Source organism: Serinus canaria, chromosome 4 (assembly GCF_022539315.1).
Source record: "Serinus canaria isolate serCan28SL12 chromosome 4, serCan2020, whole genome shotgun sequence".
Classification (NCBI taxonomy): Eukaryota; Metazoa; Chordata; class Aves; order Passeriformes; family Fringillidae; genus Serinus; species Serinus canaria.
Genome location: NC_066317.1, coordinates 3871914 through 3890266, shown reverse-complemented (window position 1 = coordinate 3890266; position 18353 = coordinate 3871914). Strand labels below are relative to the sequence as shown.

General features: G+C 39.4%; 1 protein-coding gene across 2 annotated transcripts in view; it reads left to right on the top strand.

Moving 5' to 3' along the window:
* The window catches only part of PDE5A (phosphodiesterase 5A), a 105948-nt gene that overhangs the window by 14000 nt on the left and 73595 nt on the right, over positions 1 to 18353 (top strand). Inside the window, exon 3 of one of the 2 annotated variants that reach the window (XM_030239202.2) lies at positions 18151 to 18254. The exons of the other annotated variant lie outside the window; for it this stretch is intronic. The gene's annotated coding sequence lies outside the window, so the exon portion shown is untranslated. The remainder of the gene's footprint in view (positions 1 to 18150; positions 18255 to 18353) is intronic. 2 annotated transcript variants of the gene reach the window in all.

Here is an 18353-nt window from a genome sequence, read left to right as displayed (position 1 = left end):
GTCAAGTATAGATTACCCGTACCATACAGCACATTTTACAGAGTAGCTCCAGGAGCCCTCAAATCACAAAAACACCCCTGACATTCTCCTGAATAAAAAGACAGATAAGCAACTATTCCTACAAAACAGCAGCAGTGGACCAAAACAAAACTGAAAAAAAAAAAAAAACCTTCTATAATATGTTTTAATATTGTTTTTGAAACAAGGAATGTTAATACATTAATCATAAGTTAAACTTCAAGTAAAAATACCATCAAGGAGTGTTGGAAGCTCTAACATTTAATATTTTAAGTAAAAGGCAAAAGGAAACTTTAAAGTTTAAGTTGGAATACAAATTTGCTTTGTGACTTGGGGCCATGTCTTGTCTCCTTTTTGCCTCTATGAGCCCAGCTGGAATGTGTAATAATAAATTAAGAAACACAAAAACAAAAAGCAGGCCTGCAATGAGATCCAGATGCTCCATTAAACTGCTGTTCCCCTTAAACACCTTCCAAACCATAGCTAAATAGAAATTCGCCTAACAGCTGGATTTTAGGCATGCCTGTGAAACCATGGAACAGTCTTTATCTGTTTTCCAACAATCAGAAGCTACCATGCCTCTTCAGGAACTGGAACCACATCAGCTCCTGCTATCCATAACAAGGTAATTAGAACAGAACTACAGGGATGCCACCTCAAGATTAAAGGATCACACACTTCATGATTCTCTGTTTGTACAGTAACTTATTGAGTGGTTTACCTTGGCCAGGCAATGTGCACACTGAGACTGCTGCATGTTACATGAAATTCAATCTTTCCACTGTTACCATGTCTTTTCCTGCCTTTTTAATTCCCTGCCCTTTCTGAACTTTCTATGGGGTTTTCTCATCTTTACCTGTTTAGATCACACCATTTTACCAAAGGCAGTGTGCTGTTATTGTATGCACTTACAAAACATGATTGGAGCTGAACCTGGGCATACAAGAAATTATGCTCAAGCCTCATTATCTCAAGATATTTTAATCAGAGTTTTAGCTGGATATACTTTGGCTGCACAAATAAAACAGCAGAAAATGGGAAAACCGTAGGACTGCTATGTAACCAAAGACTGATACCATCACAGACACAGAAGAAATTAAACTTGCATGAGTGTCTGCAACACCACTGCTTTGTGTCTGTGGTGTCCGGCTTTGCTGCAGCAACTTCCTTTCCAGCATCATTTTTGCAGGAGGCATTTGCAGTACACACTACCAAACACTAGATTCCTGCAGAACATTTGTCAGTTCTGCTGGCTCAGATTGCCCTGCTAGGATCTCAAAGTGAAGAACATGACATGGGGCTCCTTCAGAAGCAGTTTCTTCTCAGATGTTAAGGACATGCCTGTGAAACCCTGAGTGCTGTTTAAGAAGTATTCCACTACTAATGAAAGTGCTCAGTTAAACTGTGACACCTACAGAGGAAAGCCTTCCTGCAAATGGATAAAGGGTTCCCAGAGCATCCCATAAAATGAGAAATTCCTAATGCTGACCTTACTGCAACTTGGGAGAAGTGCTGCTGAGCTCTGCTGGTGTCCTTGAATGTTATTTTCTTGCCACAATAGAAAAAAAAATCCTAGTGAATAACTTTACCCCCTTTCTCTGAAAAAGTTACAGCCTCAGCATAGGCCAGAAGCAAATATGTCTCTCAGAACTCATTCCTAAATTATCACTACCTCTCTTCTAGGTGAGCACAGTGCTCCACATGCTCTTATTTCTTATAGTTGGTAACAGGATACACCGGCTCCAGGACATTTCCAGCTCAGCATAACTGCACATGATAATTGCCATTTTCTTTAAAACATCCATCAGCACTTCAGTAGATTATCGGGCTCACAGCTGAAATAACAGAATGCAGTTGCTTCCCAAAGGACACAGAGAGTGTTAAAATATGACATTGCTAAGTGGCAAATGACAAAAGACAACCAAGGGAATGAAAACTGATTCACACCACTGGAATGAAAAAACTGCAGTCACTGCCAGCATGCTGAGATCCATCAGAGACCCTAAGGCGTGTGCTCCATAGGAATATGGCTTCTCCCATGCAATGCCCGGACTCTGCAGTGGAGGGATGGTCCTGCCGTGTCCCCAGGCTCAGCGCCACGGCTCATTGCCACCTGGTGGCTGAGAACGTTTAATACAGCCCAGCTTGACTCCGGGGCTTTGCATCGTTTCAGGAGGGTATTCCTAGGTTTACTCCCTCTTACAGATCAGCCCCTTCCCGTGGTATTGCATGGGAATGCATTAAACACCCAGAGCAGCAACTGCAACCGCAGCTGAATTTCTGTTTCCTAGAAATGTCTAAGGTAGCATGTTGCTAAAGCGATTCCCTGATTCCAAAGCAATGTGAAATCACAGCGTAAGTTTCCAGCTAAGAATGACATGCAGCTAAGCACAACCACCTGAACTGGAACCTGCACCTCAGCAGTCGCCTGATGCTTATGTTTCATCACAACGAAAAATATTCTAGATTATTCAAAATAAGGTCACAGTCATTTACTAAGAGACTTTCATCTCTGCTCTGCATATGGCTCACTAACTTTAAATTAAAGTGAAAGAAAAAAATTGTACAGGCAAAAAATGAGCTCCATTTTTATCATCGCCTGAATCTTGACCCTTAGAATCCAACACCGCTTTCTTACAGCATCCTAAAAATTACTACACACCCCTTTGCATCTGTATTTCTCAAGCTGGCCTACCCCTAACCCACCCCATCCAAAACTGGGCAGCTGAATAGTTGTGGCCAGACAATTGCCAGTTCAGATGCCAAAAAAATGCCCTTTAAAAGACAAAGCCAGATGTGAATACCGAATTGTCCAAGTGCCCAAGTGAAAATAATAAAATTATAGGCTTGAGCTTGCTCCACCCATTCATTTTGGGCAGAACTTGCCTAGAAAAGTTAATGGGTTTGACCTGAGTTTCAAAAGATGAAGCTAGATGATGTGGAGCAGAGTCTTTGATGTCAGAAAAGTTATGCCTGATTTACCCCAGACAAGCCAAAGTTAGAATCTAGCCTGGGGGTAAAAACATCTTTTAAGTCACCCAGGCTAGTCCTCTCCTGTGCAGGTTTGTAGTTGCACCACAGTGGCTGTTCTCCTTTTTCTGTGTATTTTTGGAGTATTTCATTGTTTCCTCCTGACCACAATGGAGGACAGATGCTCAGGGTCACAATTATCATGGGACAGTGAAGGGAGCTTTTCTTACAGACTTCTCATATGCACCCCCTTTTCCTGCATTCTGTTCCAAGTGTTTACATCTTCAGCTCAGCAGAACCAGGGAAACCCACTGGGTGGGATAACCCACATTTTCTCCAAGTCTGGAAAGTCAGTGAGTAGATCTGAAGTAAAAAACCATGAGAGATGAAGATACAGGTTGTATTTACTTTGGTGATCTTGAAAATTGGGATTCTCCTGCCAGCCAGAGGGATTAATGCAAGCCTAACCATTCAGGGAAGGAATATATTAGTGACAGAAGGGGTGATGAAGTAGGGGTAGAAAAACCCCCTAGATTAAGTGAATAGAAAGCAAGTTCATTATTGGTTTTGGCTGCCAAAGTATCTTCCTCTACCTGCCCCTGCTGATAATTTAGTGAATTACATCCCACAGTGTTTTCTTTCTCCCTGTGGAACCACTCAGAGAATTTACTTTCCTTTGCCTTGAAGCACCAGCTCAGTGCAGAAAAGCCGAGTGTGCTGAAAAAGGCTTTCAGGCACACACTGGCAGATGTACAATTGTTGGTCACAGCACCTGGGACCCAGCTCTGGTCCTAAAGCCTTTTGAAGGCTGCTTGGGAGCTGCACTGAGTGGCTGCACTGAGCACATTTCCCTGGGGCTCAACAGAGAGGCACTGAGCAGGCTGGGAAACCTCGAGTCAGACACCAAGAATATGACTGTGAAAGGCCACGAGCATCCTGTCCTAATGTCGACATTAGCCCTGCCTGGAGCAGAGGAATGGGACTAAATCACTTCCTGAAATCCCTTCCAACATAAATATTCAGAGATATTACCAACATCTTAAAATTTCACTTTTTTTTTTAAACATTAGTTAGACACAAATAGCGGAACGGAACCTCTCCAGAAATAAGCTGTGCACTATTAATAAGCATACTGTAATAAAAACTTTAAGTGAGCCTTAAGTGACCATTAAACACATAATAATGCACTTTCCTATAGACAGCAATGAAATTGAGCACTAAACACTACAGGCAGAAGAAAATCATTTAGCATAGATGCCTTGAAAGTTCATTATTAAAATAAAAACAAAGGACATTTGTTCTCTCTGCATGGGGTGCCACATGAAGAACTCATTCCCACATTTCTACTAGACACTGGTTTAGCTGAAATTACCTCTGTGTTTGGGAGACCAGAGTTACATATAAAGCTTCTCAGAAGCTGCAGGACAGATCTTTGCCTAATAGAGAATGGTGTAGTAAGCTCACATGCTTTGTTTGCAGCTTTTACAACTAGCAACACAAAACACTGCTTAGAAAATGAGGAAGTAATACTGTAAAGAATATTGTTTTCTGGCCAGGTAGACAAAGTTCCTTTTGTGACACCATAACCTTGATTTGTTTGCTTTAGTACTGTTTTGAGCTCTGCAGCTCTGTGTTATCAGACTTTTCCAATGATTGGTGTGACTTAGAGCATTCCTGCTTCAAGCACAGATTCATGGATGAAGCCTGCTATAGGAAGCGGAAAAGTCTATCATCAGTTTTCTCAATTAATGTTGCTTTGCTTCATCCACAACACAAGCTAGTCAGTAAAATCTGCTTCCCAAAATGGGTGGACACCTGAGGGTGGGAATGGACTATACTATTTATCTTAATCAGGCAAAACTCATCTGCCTCAGCCAGAAAGGCCAGTATTTCTGTGACAGAAGTTTCAGATATACACCCCACCCCTAACAACCAAAAGTTTCTGCTGACACTGAGCTACATAAAATCTAAGAACAAGTTCTTTCCATTTTCAATTTGATCAGCAGATGCACCAAACTTTCTCCCCCATGTGATGTCTCCCCATAGGTCTACACCAAAAGTGAGGTGATGTACCTTGCACTTCCAGCCTCTTGGTGCTCCTTCTATAGTCTAAGTCCAAACTAGCCTTAATAAATAAATATTTCCAGTCTTGCTGCCTTCTCTGTGTCCTCCCCAAGTGCAATGACATCACAGCAACAGCTCCCGGCACTCTGAGATGATGGGAAAGTATAAACAGTGCTCCATCTGCAGTTCATTTGCTCTCGCTGAAAAAGGGACCAAAACAAGCTCTTGACTGATGGTTGGTTTCCACAGTTTGGTGGCAACAGCTCTGCAAATGAACTATTTCAGGCAGGAGCTGGTGGCAGTTATTTGATAAAACACAGCAGTGCTGATAATACATGAGGGTTTTTTTAATGTGGGCTTTTTAAATGATAGGATTCAAGGACAAACTTGTCAGGTCAAATCTGCCCCAGGTGCTGAATGTGTAAAAGCTGAGAGGTAGAGATTACTGCAGGGAAGATTAATGGCACTATTAACATGACTCTGTGGAGATACATAGTTCTGCTCAGAGGAAAAGTTTGGGTTGCAGGCATAGTAAATGAAATCTGGGTATGCTCTAGGCATATTTTTGTTCCCTTCTGTGTACAGAGATGTTTTATTTCAGAGTTATTCAAATATACTCAAGCTGTATATGTGAACTTTAAAATTTACCACATTTTAAAAATTCTTTTAGCTAATGAATCAGTTACAAGGTAAAATCAGCAGAGGTTTGCATCAAAATATCTTCAATTTAACATTACCCAGCTAACCTGTACTGAAAGTGCAAAATACAGCAACACGTACAGCTGCTCCCTGCAACAGAACATGTTTTCCATGCTGCTGCAATGAAATCAGTGTGTGATATTTTCAATTATTACAATTTCAAATGTGTAAAAATGAGCTCTGATCCTCTTCAAGAAAGCCATTCTATAGCTCATCAGGTGTGAAGTACTCCTGTATAGAGAACATGCTTTTTGTGTCAAACAATAAGACTTGAAGCCATTGTGGACAATATTCTTCCCTTCTGAAATCAGCAAAGGCTCTTCTCATTTCATTACTTGCCTCATTTACATTGGCTGAAGGGATGGCACCCAGGGGAGGCAGGGCCACCCAGAGAGAAGGGCAAAAAGTTTTTTGTCCCCCTGACTTCAATTCATCCTTCATTTACAGCTGATCCTGTTGCTGCCAACACTGTCAAGAAAAATTTTGAGATCTGCTAAGAGGTTTTAGCTCATCTCTCTGTCATTCAACAATATCAGTTTCAGGGACAAGAATCAGTTTTGGGGAAAACTGAATTGTGAGAACACTACCCAAATGTTCCTGAGTTTAATGCAAAGTTCACTGAGTTATTTTTCAGTCATCCATGAGTTTCCAGAGATGGATAAATGATTCAGTCAAAGATAAACATAATAAATTTTGTAATCTGTTGAATAAAGGAGCCTTCTTTTTTTTCCTGATCAGGGCCTGAGGTTCATTTGGGGTTAGTGGAATTGCACTGTGGTTAAAGCACTGCATATCACCAGAGCAACATCCTGTTCCCAGGTCAGCCCATGAGGATTGCTCCCTGCAATGGCTTTGCAAAGTTCCTGCATATTCATGAGCTTTATTCTCTTCAGATTAGGCTGAACTCTTGCACTAACTCTGGAGACCAGGCTGTGAATATGCAGTACTCAGATTTCCCATCTGCAAAATGGCTTTCTTTACATCACAGAGGCATGAGAAGCATGAATTAAAATACTTCCCAGGTAGGGAGGGCTTTTGAAGAAAGGGGTATGTAGGGGCTGTGCAAATTCACCCAGTGTGTGCAGGGGTTCTCGTGCCTTTTTCCCCCACTAGAAGTTCCTGCCATGTGATGTGTCCATAATTGTATGCCAGGACTACTTTTCATTGAAGCTGCTTCTATTTCAGAATATTATAGGAAGGTAAAGAAGGAGCCTGTTGCTCATTAAAGTTCAGTGCTGCTTCTCCAATTATCTCTCAAGTACCTTGCAGAGCTCCTAACTGAAAGCATGAAGTTCTGTACTAATTCATTGAACTGTTTATTTTAGAGCCTTTTATTCCTTCTTTTTGCAGTGAGCAATGGGAATTGCATCTTTTGTTTTTACTAAACCTGTATTCATAATGGCAACCTGGATATAGTCTCTCCTCTCCTGCTGGTAATTGATTGTTGCAATCCCCTTGGACACACAGGAAAGGAAGGATGAATGAAGGCTGTGACAATATTAAGCCCTGTGTCATGTTTTGTCTGGGTATAAAATTTCAGGAAATCTGCTAAAACCCAAAATGGCTGAGAAACTCCATCCACCTCTCCTTTCCTCATAATTATTTACATGGAACCATCAGGAGACAGCATGTCATAATAGCCATTCATTCTTGCAAACCCCAAACAAGGAGAGAGCTGAGCCAGGACTAAGTCAAACATACAGAGAAAGAGACAAGTACATCTGGCTGGGAATAAACAGCCAGCCTTTTGCTTCCTCTCCTGGAAACCTTCTTGACTTTTGTTCTATCTCAGTTTATCCTCTCAGAGATGGAATGGCCTGCTTTGGCATTTGTGTAGCAGCTCAAAGCATCCTCAGATTTGGGTGTCATTAAAAACTTAAATGTTCAAAAGCAGAACTGATTTTCAGAGCTGACAATCCACTGCTGTATAGACAAGCACAGGCTGTAGGAAAGAATCCTGATTGTATAATCAGTTCTCCATCTACAAAGCCAACACCAACAGGGGTGAGAATGATGAGCATTCCTCACTGCTCTTCTAATGTTTGAAGCACCCTGCATCGTTATGAAAGAGAGCTTGGGGAAATGTACACAACAAATTGATTCAAACTGGAAATGCTGTTTGCCTCCAGAACAGACTTGGGGAATTAATGTTAGAAACCTTAATTTATTTTATCTGTCTCCATGCCATGGTAACTTGCTGTGTATTTTTAAGTACAATAAAAAGTTCAGTTTATTCTTCTCTGAAGTTATTCTAATGGAGTCAGTCATCCTCTTTCAACAAAATTGCAACAGAACATCACAAAAACATTTACTGGGGAGCTGAAGAATGGTAAACAGAGAGAGGCTTAGGAATTAATGGTAATATTTGTCATATTTGTCATAGATGAGTAGGTACATTCAGTTATTTCTACTGACTCCTCTAATCCTAAACTTATGTTCCAGACAGAGTTCTCAAAGATATTTTTACCAAAAGGAATGAATTTTCTCAAAATTCACTCAGTCACATTAAAAAACTTCATATAGAAAAAACTGTTACAGAAAGGTAAAACAAAATTAAATTTTATCTAATGTTTTAAAGAAAATGGTTTCTCTGATGGTAATTGGTTATTCTACAATTAAGTCAAATACAGCAGAAACAGGAGGAGTATTTACAAGGTAAATGCTACTAGAAAGATAAAATTTAAGTAGCAGTGGTAGCTTTCAGTGGTCGGTATATGGCTTTTATTTTGTTAATTACAGTCAGTCAACTAGCATTATCTCACAGAAATTAAATTTGAAATTTTGTATTTTTTTTTGTAATTTTATGTTTCTTACTTATAGCTCTCAGCTTTCTCCTGGCTGAGGGAAATGAGCTTTCTTACAGAAAGAATTTCCAAAGGTTTCCATAGCTCACAAATCCTGCAGCAGCAGCTCCATGTCTGCTCAATTACTCTACAGTTTAACTAAAACAGCATTTCAAGAGAAGGTGAGAGTTTGCTTTTGCAGATTTCCTCTGCACATCTGCCCAGACTAAATCCAGAGTTCTTTTGCTTTTAGCACATAGGCTTGGAAATAAAAAGCTTGATATTCAGAAGGTCACAAAAATGAGTGTTTTTCTAGAACCAGACCTGTGTGGATAGGCATTCACATGTACATAACTCTTCCAAATTTGAAAGAGCTCCCAAAAGTGTAAAATTAGGAACCTTTTTTGTCTGGTGGCCTTGAATGAACTGGGCTTGCCCATAAACAGGGACCAAAGACAGAAGTTAACCATATTGGGAGGTTTTATATTTTTTGTGTAAGAAAACTTATCTTTCAGCTACATTTACCCACCTCAAACAATGAGATCACCACAAATGTATCTGCCTTGCTCTGGGAGTAAATCAGACACTATTTATATCCAGAGCTTTGAATTTTTACTGCCTAGTAACACAGGACAAGACAAAGGAGATAAAAGAAGGAGAAAATAGTTCATAGCTTTCTGATAGTTGGTGCCTTTTCCCCATCCTGGAAAGTTTCACAAACAACTGTTGCTCATTGCTTCATTGGTTTGAGATCTCATTCTGAAATCAGTGATTTGAAATTTGGCTTGAAGACACTTCCCAAATCCAGTACTTAAGCTTTAATGATGCAAGAGTAATGAAAGGGCAGGCTATGCATAGATTATGGTAAATAAATAATATGATGTGCCAGGAAAAATGTGGAAGAGAAGTAATGAAAGACAAGCGTTCTACCAGGATTTAGTGAGTTCCATCTCAGATTGGCACTAGCACAGTGAAGTGCTCCCACTACAAGCTCGAGCAAAGCTGCAAGGAGCAAAGCTGTGAGCTTTTCTTTTGTAACTGAAAATGTTTTGAGAAGTTAACTTTTCAGGAATTTATCATAATGAAGAAAAACTACATTTCCCTGCTTGCACTTTCTCATTGTGCTTTTAATAAATTAAGGTAAATTATTCCAAATAGATATTTTTCTGAGGATTTTTTTTTCCATTTAGGGGGAAAGAGAGACTGTTCTGAGAAGGATTTAGTGCCTGCATTCAAGCTGTGCTGCTGGAAAGGGTTAGTAGCAAGTGAAACAGATCTCAAATGTCAACTCATTCTCTTTATGTTTCATTGTAGTCAGGCTTGGGTAAACCTGAGCAAATTGAAGTGTGTGCATACACACACCCTTCTGCTTATGGAATGTAAAACTCCAGGAGAGCTGAAATATTGTGACAGAGAACAAACACAGAATTGTATAAACAGATTTCATTGCACTTGGTAGTCCTCAGCTAAAGCTTTCGTGTATCCACATAGTGCCAGCCCCAATAAAGACAGCATTTAACAAAAGTGAATGCAAAGTCCAAACCTAGGATCCAATTACATTTTAATCTATAAATAAACTCTGTATGCAAATATTTCATTGCTAATCTGGGCACAAAACGCTCAAGATTCGACCCTCTTGCTCAGTTTTCTGCAGATCAAAGAATGCCCTAAACTTTGTCATTATTATTTTAAAATTCTCTTAATTAAGCTCAGAACAAGCTGCAGCTAAAAGGCCATAATTTAAGTGCTGTAGACCATGGAGATGCAGCTCTGAGGAAAAGTGTGTTTTTATGTTGCTAGGGGAACCCTTAACGTGCTATGGCACCAGGAACATTTGGAAAAACAAGAAATGAAGCAGAAGTAAGTATTCGGTAATGAAAAACACGAGAAGATTAAATCAAGGTCTAGAACTCCAAAAGAGGGAGAGCCTCAGCATTTTAAAGAGTCTTTTAGAAGAGTGGTATAATGTCTGTTTAAAATATTTATTTAGAAAAGTTATATTTAGCTATTTCAAGGGAAAAGTTAAGACCTGAATTATTGCCAGAGATTGCTTAAATTAAAGGATTAATGGTGCTCTGAAGAGTCTCAGATGTCTGATGTCCAGTCCATGGAAAGGTGTGGACTGGGATGTTCCACAACATTTTCTCAGAAATCCAGAAATCTACAAAATGTTTTCTGAGAAAACATTTTTCTCAGAAATTCAGAAATCTGAATTTTTTTAACTTCAGAATTTGTTATAAATCCGATCTCAAGAAATCTGTCAATCTTCTATGCATGGTTGTGCCATTTTGTACAGTAACCTCCCAGGGCAGTACAAAAATAACTTTGAACTTAAGCCCAAACAAAGACTTTGTCCATTTGCTATGATTGAAACCACTGCTCTAGACCAGAACCAATAGTTATGGGTCAGGGGCTCAGCTGAGCAGTGCCCATTTATACCCACGGAGAAGATAATCCATGAAAGATGGAGAAATTAATGTCAAGTAAACAAGTTTTTGTACAGCTTGAGTAGGACTGTGTGAATAATTGAATTTTTGGCCAACTGATCACACTGTTTCACTTAGTGTCACTGAAGTATTAAATGAATATAGCTAAACTTAATCTCAAACATAATTTGGTATTCAAAATTACACTATCTAAATTTTGAAACAAAACATTTTGACCAGTCTCAGAGCAATCTACTTGCTTGGGTCAAAATTATTTGAATAGGGTCAAAATTATTTGAATAAACAGTCTGAGGTAACTTCATCTTTTCACTGCCTTGCATATATTTTGCTGCATATATTTGAAAATGTTACCAAACAGATTGGCAGGAAAGCAATCCTGATTCAGATGTATTTTATACCCAAATGATTGACATAATATATGTTTAATCATACAGGAACTGAGCACTGCTTGATAGAAATCTTCCTGTCTCTCACAGCATCCACAGAGCAATGCTAATTTACACCAGATGCACATCTGGCCTGGCCTGTGTAAAGAAGCTGTTGAGGTGGAAATTTAATATTTAAACTCGTACAAACCTACAGACTTCTGCACTAAAATTAAATTTGGGTAAAGGATTAGTTACTACTTTCATTATCTACTAACAGAGGCACATTTTTACAGCAGACAGAAATGGCAAATAACTGGAATCAATATTTTTGCTGCTAATGCAGTGTCAATGTCATTACACCCTGCAAGTATTCAGCTCTAAAGTGGGTGAGTGACTTGGCTAAACATGGTGACAGTGACCCAGCACCCCAGGTTTCCTCCCTTCTTTTTTACAAAAGCTGCACAAAGCCACATACACTAACTCTTTACAGAGAGATGAACTTCAATACAGCACAATGCCCTTAAGAAGTCATAAACACCAAAAATCAGGGAAGATGAGAATAGAAATATTTACCACATCAGGCTTTTTATGAATCAAGGGTTGATGAAGATACTTTTGGGACCAAGGCTTGAGCTTAGCAAGTTTTCAAAGAAAAATAGCTTTTGCATCAGTCCCTTTTCCTCTCTAACTCCCCCATTTCTGCTGATTTTTCTTCCTTCTTCTGCTTCCTTCCTTCTTCTTATCAGAATGTAAGAGGGAATGTAAAAGTCAGTTCAAATACTGACTTTTCTTCTTTGTTTTCAAAAAGTGGGACTAGTCCTGAGGGCAGGTGACTGGTGCCCCCTCAGTGACTGAAGATGATGTAGAAGAGCAGCATGGTTGACTCCCTATTGTCCTGCCTTTGCTAAGCAGATTTTATCCTCCCCACCCTTAATGGGGTTTGCCTGGCATTGCTGCTGATGGGGCTGAGGGGTCACAAGTTTTAACGTAAGACCTGAAAAAGATAAACAGAGTAATAGAATATTAAGCAGCCATGTGGTTTTCCTTAGCTTCCACCTGACATTCCAGATATTTAATTCAATTTCTCCAGTTTTGGCCACTGCTGGGAAGCGTGATGGAACCGAGAGGGATCACCGGAGTTTTTTCAGTCCTTGCCTGACCTGAGGCACAGCAGTGTGAGAATGTGCTGGAAAGTCCTGTAGAGAGCCAGAGGATACAAGGAACAGTCTAGTGCATCTTCACCCCCACAGCACTGAACACCTACAGTATTCTCCTCACATTATTATCCTTGGATTAGTCTGACCTTTTTTCCAATGTGATGCCTGTTGGGTAATGGGGGCATTTAGACAACAGCTCTAATCAGCCTTAGAGCTCCTGCTTTTCTCTGTAATAGTCTCTGAATGGCACTGCTTCCATCTCCACCTTCAGTGCACTCTGAAAAAAATACATTGTGGAAGGATGGTGGTGGGAGAAACAAATGGCATTCACCATCAGCAGGAAAGGAATAATTCTGAAGATATTTATTTGTTAATCCATCTCAGTCTCTATGTGCTGTGTTATTGCCTGCCCAATGAGTGAGCCCATGCAGAATTAAGAACAGATTTCCCAGAGCTTAGGGATGAGGCAATGGTGCACTGGAAGTGTGAGCAGCACGACTCTGAGTGCTGCAGGACCTGCACATGCCACACAACAAATTGTTTATGCACTTTCAACAACAACAGCAGCCGGAATTTTTTACAGGGGGATGGTGAAATGCTGGAATATGAGTGGTGTGATGTCCTTTCTTAAGAATGGATTTGAGTAAAAGACATCAAAGCACAGACAAGGACTTCATTCTGTATAAATACCCCTTTGTAACCACATTTGAAATATCAGCTGTTACTATTCTTTTTGGTTTAATAACTTTTCCTTAGATTTTAGGCCAGCAACTAAGTAATTAGCCCTAGATTTGATAAGGGATCTTCTAGCACATATCCCTATCAGTTTGTCCCTCATGACCAACTATCAGGGAACATTCAGCACAACCTGACTTCACAATTACAGAAACCTATTTGGGAAATTAAAAAGCAGTCTATGCCCTTATTTCATTAAGATGTATTATTTTCATGGAGGTCTGCAAAAAACCATTGAAATATTCATGGGGAAATGTCTTTCCTTTTGGATGTTTTGAGCAGTTATTATTCCGTTAGGAATAGCTATTGAGCATGAGCAGCATTCAAAGCTCCTTTTTAAACAAATCCAAAATATTTCACCATAATACTAGAAATTCTGTAACTCAAACCTGATAATCCTTTATCAAAAAATTATGGAATGATCCTGATTATGGAAGATTTCTGCCAAACAAATAGAATAAAATAAAAAACATCTACAAAAATTATAAAGCAGATTTGACCTTGTAGACCATTTGGTTAATTTTTCATGGTATTTTCCCATATTTTTATGCTTCATTAGTCCCCATGACTATGGCTTGGGGAAATCTGTGCCCAAGGCCATAAGAAAGAGTATGAAATAATGAATCTAGGTCATGTCAGTGGACAGGACCAGACAGGAAATCTATGTGAAATGCACCCAATTTAGTAGAGTTTTCAGCACCTTCTATTATTGAAAGCTATGAAAAAAGCAGTAAGTTACAATTAAGTTACATTCTGGCAGATTAAATATGCAAACTGGACACTCAGTACTCTCACTCTCAGCAGATGGCTAAAGCATTGCCAGACAAGCCACATAATATTCTTTTTATTTGGTATTTCCAGATCCTCTGAAAGAGATGTCTTTGCTATTTAGTAGCAATATGCCCTGTGGAAGATTTTCCCCTAAATGGTTAAGAAGGAAAACTGTCTCCTCTGAAAAAACAAGCATTTGCTAGAGGTACTGAGAAAATGGCTCTCCAGTTATCTGAACATAATTCCAAGAACCAGTTCCAAAGTTTGGATAGTGAACCTTGTGTATTGTCTAACAGCTTGGTTCATTCATCTATTTCAAAGCATACATTTCTTAGAAAAGACAATATCTTGTCCTAGTTTATTATAATATTGCCATAAATCACAAGAGATTGCTTTAAAGAAAAAAGGCACAAACACAAATGAGACATCAGGCCTAAGCAGGATTTTGCTCTATATTCTATATTTACACAGCAGCTATACTATAAACACTAAGTACGCAATTCCACAACCCTCAAAAGAACAGGCAAGTGATCTGGTTTTAATTTTAGGTTTTCTACATTTATATCTGGGAACTGTATACTTCCAGGAATTATGGGTTAAGTTGGAGGAGAAGCAGGAGCAATTTACTTTGCCAGTTTAAAATAGAGTTCACTGATTTCATGAATAGTTTCTTTTTCACATGCTGAGACTTCTCCTGAGGGAACAGCTCACTGATACACTAATGACAACAGGAGCAAGATGCCTTCCTACAGTGTAAAGTCAGAACAGTAATGACTAGATATAAAAATTTGTAATTTAATGCTTTGAAAGGACAATCATTCTGAAAACATATTTCCAAAATACATCTGAAAAATAACTTGTCCTTTTCTTTTATTCATTGTTCCTTGAGACTCATGGCACTGTGTTTTATGGTTGCTCAACTCCAGGCATAAACATTTTCCTGCTGAAAAACTGGCTTTTTTTTTGGCAAAAAGCATAAGCCAAAGCCAGTGTGGAAAGGATCTCCAGCATGGATCCACTAAAACAGTGCACTGCATCTTTGCAAGTGACAGCAGCAGTGAAATATCATAAACATCCTTCCTCCTGATCCAGTGTTGCTCCACATGAGTTGAGATTGTACATGAGGTATAGGATATTCATCATCAAAGCTTGGAATTGTTATTGTATATTTTTCAAAACCTATGAATAACTTATCAGCTGCTAAATTGATGGCTTCTGTGCCCAAATTTCACTCTATACTTCTTTTGGTCCAATTAATACCAGTGGCGATGGTAGTGCCAGAGGAAAGGAAAAGCTGTGGAACAGCAGCTCTGGCAGAAACAGACACAGCAATAAGGTGACAATGGATGCAGGGAGCAGCCAGCACTAGGCTTGCTGCACAATAAAAAACAGAAAGAGTTTCCATAGGACATGGAAAAACTCCCAAAGAAATATCTGTTAGCAGAGAGCAAAGAAGGTCAGCCAGGACCTCCAGGATCCCTATTTATAAGAGCCTACCCATGAGTTCTCATCTGTGAAGGTGGCTGTTTTTAATAGGAATGACAGACAAAGGTCTACTCATATCACACAAAGAGATTTGTGTACACAAAAGTATCTTCTGGGCTTCCTTTTCTTTTTCCCAGAAAGTTTGGAGTTTTGAGCTGTGCAAGATGGATGAATGAGGATGTGGTCTTGTCTTTGGAGTTTACACTGCTCAGATTAAACTGAGGATATTTTCCAAAAGCATGTGTTATGTATTTAAGAAGAGAAGTTCACTGTGGGGTGATAGAGATCAACATTTTTTTTCCTGGAAGAAGCTTTGTTTAGTTTCCATTAAGTAATGAGCTGCTAAAGGATTTGCTGCTACAAGAATCTGAAAAAAAAGACACCTTAAACACACTACAGCAAAGTATTGTCCTGTGGGACAATTCCATGGTAAAAATTGGTGCCAGTAGGCATTCCATCACTGAAATATCAACTAGAAATAGCTAAACATTGAAAATTTGTTCCAGAAACATTCTTGAGAAAATTGTTTTCCTGAAATACATAATCATGCTTATTTTTTTACATTCCAGTGTTTTTACTGGTTTGGTAGTCTTGACAGGAGGCATGAATCACAAACTTACAAGCAGACAGCACTTTGCACTCTTTTCTTGTGGAAAATTTGGGCCCTAGTGGTTTTTGCAAGATAGACCAAGAGAAGATGCAACAGGAAGATTACTTATTTGAGTTTCATTTATATAAAAATGAGAAAATTGGATACTTCTATGGTTAGAGTTGTAATGAAAGTAGTGTTGTCAAAAATATGCTCTTTATTCTTTACTTAGCAATGTAGTAATTTATTTAATAGAAACAATTATTTTAACTGGAATACTCTATGAAGTGTGCATGACTGAGAAGAGAGGGGCGGTAGAGTCAGCTGAATTTCATTCAGAAGAATTGTTGGTCAATATACCACCCAGCCTTTATACTATAGAAATCTTCTCTTTGTTGCAAAAAGATAACCAATGTCAGCCCATATGAAATTTTTCTGAGTGCTCAATATTCACAGTTCAGTATCTGAGTTGTTTGCTCAACTTAGTTCCTTGATATTGTTTCCTGTTCCTGACCGGATAGCCTTCCGGACTAAATTTGTTTCAAATACACTCCATCTCATCATGAAACTAATCTCAATTTCAAGTCCTACAGTCACTTTCTGCAAACATATTGTCACAAGAAGCAAATAAAAATGAGTGCAAGCATTTGCTGGGAAAAGGATGAATATTTTCCTGTAATGCTGTTGCATTGCTCCAATCATCCAGTCTCCCGTAAAATATACCAGCAGTAAAAAAGTGATAAACAATTGGCCAACACTTATCCACTTATTTAGAAACAGTTTCTTGGTGAAGATTTGTGATTAAGACTGTGCATGTGTCCTCAGCTGTAAGGCAGGATATGTGTTTTATCCAGCCACACAAGAAGATCTCGTCTTTAGTTCCTATTTGTGGAAGTAAATTGGGCACGATGCCAAGCCATAGCTCCTTGCACACACACTGCTCTCTGAAACCAGCTCTGGGTTGGGGCTTACAGGAATCCTGTAGGGCCATAACAGCAAGCACGAGAACCAACCCCAAACACCAAAACTCCACCTAGAATTCTGTTTGCTCCAGACTTGCTGGAAGCCCTCAGATTTCAGCTCAAACAAACTGCAGGGAGCAACAGGTTGACAAAATAAATCAGGCTGGCTTCAGATTTGCATTTCACTGGAATAGCTTGGCCCTCAAGACACTCATAGGGAAGACATCAGGTTTCAGGGATCCATGCTGACAGCCTAGCGTTCCACACTGGAACACTTTTCAAGCAGTTTGAACAAATAACTTGGCAAAAAGAATCCAGATTAAAAGAGCTCTTCCTTGCCAGGGTGTCACAAGAAGCATGGTAACAGACCCAGTTCACTTGTGCTGGAAGTGCAGAGCTCACCAGCTCAGCTTGTGACATTTGTGTAATGGGAACAGTGCTGCTATTTTATCCATTTGCATGAGGACTTTCCTGGGTGAGCACCAGCAAAACATCTGCTGTGAAGACAAGAGATCAAGTTCTACACAAATTTAGTTCAGGTCACTCAATATCACTCCAAAATCTCTCTGCAGGACAGAAAGACAAGTATTACTTGTAAAAGGGCCATGAGTATTTGCACAAAGTCTGGGACTCCTTCACCTCTTGGCTGCTCTAAGGGCTTGCCAACTTGTGGGACTAAACCTGATATTCATATAAGAGACAAGCTGGAGCTGAGATCTCTCTGATTTGACGTGGGGTATACAACTTTCTCCTCCAGAGACAAAGTTTCAACATCTGTCAAAAAAAGTCTGGAAGTACTATTTTTCCCTAAAGGGAGAATTACAAAGTGAGTTAGCTAACACTTAGAAAGGGTTTAGAGTTTCAGGAAACAAAGAACCATGGAAAGGCAGGGTGCTGTGATCCGTTTCTAATGGAATATTTTATCATCCAAAAGTGGCAATTTCCTTACAAGTCAAACTTTGTTCCAGTGTTATTCCACGATATCCTTAAAAACAGACACCATAGGTTTTTCCTTGCATTTCCTACTTCGGCCAGACAATCTTCCCCTCCTTCTGCTTTGGAAAGAATTGAGGACAGTAATGGCTCTGCTTCCACCCTACAGATCACTTGGAGCTTTGCACTTCACACTTGGGCTCCTGTTGTATAGGAAGTTCTAAAGGGGACAGCAAAGAAAGGAAACAGCCCTTCCGAGTTGTGAACTCCTAGGTGAGCTGCCTTTGTTTTCCAGAGTCAAAGCATGGTATGAATGTTCTAAATTAAGAATCAAAGCATTCCATATCTCTGAGTACATGCATAAATTAAAAG